This window comes from Nipponia nippon, unplaced genomic scaffold (genome assembly GCF_047370975.1).
Source record: "Nipponia nippon isolate SJK-2023a ecotype South Korea unplaced genomic scaffold, ASM4737097v1 scaffold_9, whole genome shotgun sequence".
In the NCBI taxonomy this organism is placed as follows: domain Eukaryota; kingdom Metazoa; phylum Chordata; class Aves; order Pelecaniformes; family Threskiornithidae; genus Nipponia; species Nipponia nippon.
In genome coordinates this window covers 39,349,253-39,355,805 of record NW_028262413.1, presented here as the reverse complement: position 1 = coordinate 39,355,805, position 6,553 = coordinate 39,349,253, and positions in this window count along the sequence as shown.

Sequence of the window (6,553 nt, the reverse complement as noted above, 5' to 3'; positions counted from 1 at the left end):
TAAACCATTACTCAAATACACATTATGCCTGCCCATTTATACTAGTATGAGTGACTGTTCAAGGAGATACAAATACTGTAATATTTAGGCACATTTTCTTCCTTGGCACAGGTAGCTGCTGGAAACTAATCAAGTAATGAAATGTTCCAAGTTCTCCTGCCATTCTGGTGGTTTAATTCTTTCATTTTCCCCTCACCTTTAATATATGCTTTAAAAAAAGTAATCCAACAATTTTGAACTAACACACATCTACAAAACAAAACCTAGAGTTGGCTCAGAAGTAAACCACTCCAATTATCCCTGTGAAATAAGTTGTTGAATTTGTCTAGTCATCTTTGAAATACAATAAAAACATTTTTCTCTGAAAACATGCAGTTTTCTACTTTCAAGAAAGAGAGTTCTTGAAAGAGGCAGTTCTTGGAAACTCTGATTTTTGTTGGTTATATATGGGCAGATCCAACAGAAGCCAAAGACACTCTTAAAAATGGCAATCTATCCTCTTCTTACAGAGCAACTTTTGGGATGAGGGCAAACATTGGGAAAGACAGATGGCAGAAGTATAACATATCAGCAAAGATATAGCTGATCAGAGGCACATATCTCATTAGTGACACACTAAACTATCAGACTGTGAACCTTGTCAGAAATAAATTGATGTGACCTAAACATTTCAGGAATAGAGGTGGGATGACACCATTCTGGAAGCTCACAACTGCTTCTGAGTAGGGAAGTGTGAAGTTCAGGTCTCTGTACAGCACCATTGCTTGGAAAACAAGAGGTAAACTTCCTTTAAACCATTCAAGTTTCTTCTGATTGCCAAATTCAACTGGAAGTCTTACAAGGAAAGACTTTGCAGTGTCATTGACAAAGACCAACTTCTTTAATGCTCAAATAAGGGTGGTGATGAGCAGGCTATAAAAACTGAGAAAGGATTAGATAGGCCAGTCTTGCGTGACTAATAACAAAACTTCCTTTAATTCAGTGCCAAAACCAAGATAATCTGAGGACCAACGCAGTCAGGAATATCACAAGAAACAACATTTCCAGAAGGAAAATAGACCCACTACTTCTCACTAAAAACTAACATATACAAAAAGAAGTATTGCAGCAGTATTTCCTAAAAGAGCACCTAAGACTTCAGACGATCATTTGCTTTTAAATGGTTTTATCTCTGTGGTCCTCCGGGACTTCCAGACATATTGATAAATGAAACTGGTCTGACTGCTCTGGCATCTTGGCATGTAGTCATTTAAAACAGAGACACTTCCTAACTTGTGCAAAATTGAAACATTTGTTTGAGAATAATTAGTGCCTTAGCCCAACAATGCTTGGCAGACTTTTCTAATTAGTTGAGAAAAATGATTGAGGCAGGCAAGCAAGCAAGCAGACTTTGTCAGGCATTCTGTGAAAATAATTTGGACCACACACTTGGCTGCAAAGCCAGATAACGTATGTCATTCTTTGCTATCTTAACAGGTAGGATTAAAAAAAAAAATACAAGAACAACAAGAAACAACCATCTGGCACATGAAAACTGAATTGAGAGGACTTTTCACATTTCCTAGTGCAGCTCTTCTGTGTTCTCTGTGTGAGCCACAATGATCAAGTCATACTGTGTTAGCGCCCAGCAAATTACTTATTTTCTTTTGTATTTCCTATTGTACAATCAGAACCAGAGCTGAAAATATTCATTGTGAGTCACAGGCTGTGCAGGTCCCAGAACAATATTTGCAGAGTATTCATGCTGGAATAGCCAACTGTGCTTTCCTTCTCCAGGGATGTTATAACGTGCAGAGCATGTTCAAGGCAAACTGGGATCAGGACAATATCAAATCACCACATGCTTTTCTCGGCTGTACAACTTCCAGACATGTTTCCTTTCTGAGGTCCTTCCAGAAATTAGCCTACTAGCAAATGAAGACAAAACTCAAGGTAACTTATCTATATCAAACCAAATTTCACAGAATTGATTTAATAAATATGACAATGTAACTGTTTGCTCTTTCAAGGTAAACTTTCATACATTAGTGCAACTAAATCAGGCACATGATATAGTTAAAAGCTTTTTGACATCCAAGCATATCAAGAACTTCTGATCTCTGTATTTTACATTATTTCAGTTTAGGAAGCAATCAAGAGAAAGCAAATTTCAATCAATTTTAAACATTGATTCTACATTAATCTATAAAACAAATCAGCTGGTCAGACTATTAGATGTAAATAGATATGTTGCAATTTATAAACTTAAATTTATGAAATAATTACGTTTGCCAGAAACATTTACATATTTCCCATGTCTGCAGCCTTTAAGTGGTAGCCATGTGGCCTATTATGCTTAGATAACCACCTGGAACTCCTTCCTGGGAAAGTTCCCAAGTCTAGACACTAGAAATCACATATGTTTCCAATTATAAGAAATTATTACTATAAGGCGAACATAAATCTCCTACATCAACAATCAGTTGCCAATTATATCACATTCCACAATAAGCCTTCTTACTATAACTAATTTATGGAATGCTTGGCTTAGAAAAATCAATAAAATTAACAGAAAGGGAGAGGTAAAAATATCAGACCTTGACATCAGAGTGAACACTTGAACCCAAATATTAGTTTGGTGAGGCAAAAAAGCTGCAATGAACTGGATCAACAGAACTATAAATTGTACAACACAAAAAGCTTCATTGTGCAAACAATGATGGCTGTGTTATCCACAGTATTCATCACACTCATTCTTACATCATGCGTACAAAATTCTGTGAAAAAGATATAACAAAGATATTACTAAGTGTTTTCTTCTCTCGCTGTGCTACACATCCACTACACAAGAGGCCAAAACTGCAGTAAGGCTTTTTGAACAGTGCAGTAAAATCCAGTGGGATGTGTTCCAGGTTCTGTTGATAACTTTTAAATGTTTTTGCCATATGATTGTAAACAGCAACTACCTAAAAATCAGCAGATTTTTATGAAATTCTAGAAAACTAAGATGATTCAAAATGAGGTTAGTGGGAAAACAGTCTTTGCCAAAATGAAATTGCCTATAGGAAAAATCACATTTCATATATACATACAGAGAGAGAGATCACACTTAAAAGGACTACTGAAAACACTTCAAAGTCACCTAACATAGTAGACCATTTTTCCTTTGCATTTCCCACTGAGTGGATTAATTGTATTAATCTGCTTTCTATAACCAAGCAATATTAGCTTAACGCTTATGGATATCACTATACTAATTTAAGTACAAAAGAATTCTTTATGGCAAATTGTTAAGTGTTTAAGTAGAAACATTGTAATTTGCAGTTTTAAATTGTGAATTTGTTCTGAAAATGATCATTTTGCCCAGTTTACACATGGGAAAAAATATCCAGCAATATAAGGATTAAAATCTTTGTTTCCAGGACTACCGACTTCTGAAGATTACAGCCTCCCTTCCCAGGCAAATCAACATTTTCAGGTTATCGGTTTTCAAACATGTTGATCTGTTTAGTTGGCAATATCTCATAAAGAAAGCATTAAATGCAAGTAACGTAAACCACTGCTCTTTTACTTGTCATTTGACGTTATGTTTTGTTCTGACTAGTAAAGTTGATCAACAATTTTTGTGTAGTCTATCAATTCTGAAAGGAAATTCCCAGGGTCCAGCCCACACATCTTCATGACAATATCAATTTCAGCACAAAGTCCAGTAGAGATTTGGTCTAAACATGAACAAGAGCTTCAAGTCCCTCCTTTGCTGGATTCAGATTCTTTTGGTTAAGCCTTGCACAATGTTTTCTCCTGGAATGTTCCCCTTTGCACAAATAACCAATATTCAGTAATGGAAAACCAGGTCTAACTACATAAACCAGGGAGCTAGTGCAGTCACCTTGGATGCGGGAAGCCAAGGCTAAACTACTGACTGACCCGATATTTACAGAGTGGAACATCCTATGCAGAAAGTCAGGCTCAGACTCCATCAGCCAACAGGCAGGATGCTTAAACCACGTACCTGTACAGCGGAAGTCCACATGAGAACCCTGGTCAACAGGACACTAGCTAACCAAAACCTCCATTTTGCACTGAAACACTTTTCCAATACTTTTATCCTGCTGAAGTGTGGAACAAATTCATTTCTGGTATTTAGAAGCCTGAAGAACATGGACACAATTCCTCTCTCATAGCTTTCCTAATGCTAGAGATATACACGTTTTGGCATATACCAAGCTCAGTAATTTGTGATTTATCATACTGTTTTGCCATAAAGGACAGCATTTTAGAATCACTTCCACAGTACAATTACAAAGATATAGATGACAGTGTGTAAACCTGTAACTGAAGGAAAAACATGACAAAGGTTAAAAACTTGAACCGTCATTTAAAATCTAAATGAGACTATTCCTGTGTGTTCCTCTAGACCCCTGCTGCTGTAGTACCTCAGCATCTGCTGTTGTCATAACTTGTATAAAAATAAAAGAATAAGGAGAGCAAAACTTTATAAAGCTGTCTCCTGAAATTACCAGAGAAAAGTTTAATATGTTATTGCATTTATTTAAGTTCAAGAAATTCTTGGCATTCCCACGACTGTGCAACGTTCTAGGAAAAAAAATTATACTTAATAAATTGCTCAAAGTAGTTTTTCCTAAATACCATGAATTGAAGTGAAAGTTGGTCAGAATTTTAATTCCAGCAACAGCTGAGAACCAGAAATACTTCTGATATATGGAAAATATAGCATTAAGACTGAAAGTTTTTCTCCCTCCCACTCATTAGAAGTTTGCTCCTTGGAACAAAGGAGTCACCGTAATAACACGTTGGCTAAGAATTAACTGGCACAAGACTTAAATTCATAGTAACACGAGGAATATTATCTTTCATTATAGGATTTTCCACAAGTTAATATATGCAGCAAAGCACACTAGTGAGAGAAAAAGGGAATTTTGGCACAGGAGACTCAATGTCAGTCTCTATTTCTCCATATTTGAGGTCTTTAATCTTCAGAGCATGGAGCACATACATTTAATTTAAAAGGTCCATCAATAGTAAAATATGAAGAGTAGTTATTGCCTTTCATACCTCAGAACTGACCTACATTCCAAAGAATTCTGAACAGCTGAAACGTTGCTGAGACTACAATAATATTACAGTTAGATACGTGGTGCAATCATTAACTTTGGAACAGTGCACGTTCAGCTTGGTCCTCCATTCTTCCTTTTGAAGTCGAGTTACGTTGTCTTCCATGTTAATGTATCAAGTTGCACAAGTCAGTGGCTCATTCAAAGTTTAGCAAAAAAAACTTAGAAAAGCATAGATGCAAATGAATCGTGTCAAATAGATTAGAGTTTTCCCCCAAACAAATGACAGTTTAAAAAGCCACAGCTCCCTAGTATTATTGTCTGATTAAACTAGATATAATTACAAATGAAACAATTATCAGAATTATAATTTCATGGACAGCACGTTAATTCGTCTCTTTTCTCATTTCTTAATTACTCACCTTATAACACCAATTTATATTACTGTTTACCTTTAAGCAATTCCCTCAAATAACATTGTGTGAGGTAGAGGTACTTTGAGGTGGTTTTATTGACATCTTCAAAGATTAAAGACTTGGCTCAGTCCTGAAAAAGAGGGAAATTCATGCTTAGCCAAAAAAAAAAAAAAAAAAAAAAACACCAAACTGGATTTAGATTAATCATGTAAAAGCAAAAAACACCTGTTTTTTAATGTTCTTAAGAACTTTATATGCCTGATAGTTTTGCATTGATGTGTCTCACTTCTGTGAAGAACTTAAAACCTTATATACTTTGAGTCACTCCAATCAACTTTTTTCAGGTTTTGGTTCTAGAGAAAATCCCCTGAACATCTAAACAAAAACCAACTTTTCTGACAAGTGCCTAGTACTTCAGAACTTTTTTTTTTTCTTATATATATGTAATACTTAATACAAAATCACTAATGGCTAAATCCCATTGACTTCCAGTTAAATACAGGCTTCCCACCTATCATAATTACTTTCGAAAGTATACAGATATCCAGAAATACAGATCAGTATCTGGCTGGATTTTGAGAAGTACATGATGGGTTAGGCCCTGGTTTTGATACATTTCAACAGAAGCTAGACACTTTACCTGGTTAGATCCTTCTGAAAATCCTAGAAAATGCCTCCCTGCATGTAGGAATTTTAATCCTGATGCTTCCTATCCCTGAGTGCTTGACTTTACAAGCAATTAGCCTTTGAGCACCATTATTCATTTTTGAGCATTTAAATTTGTCAGTCTACAGTACAGATGTCTACATATACTGTATTACTGCTGTACTATCCATATGTAGTTGATTATTTTTTAATGTACATGAAGAATTAGATCACGACATACAAATAAAGCAGCAAAATCTCAAAAGCTTTCGTTGACTTGACAGAAAGAACTATTGAAGGCAATCAGACCAATGATCCTTAAATTAAAATTCACAAATAGGCTATGACATAACACATGCTATCAACTGAATGAGGAAATCCACTCAATTGGGTCAAATAGTCTATGGATTAATGATCCCTAGATGGTCTACATTATAA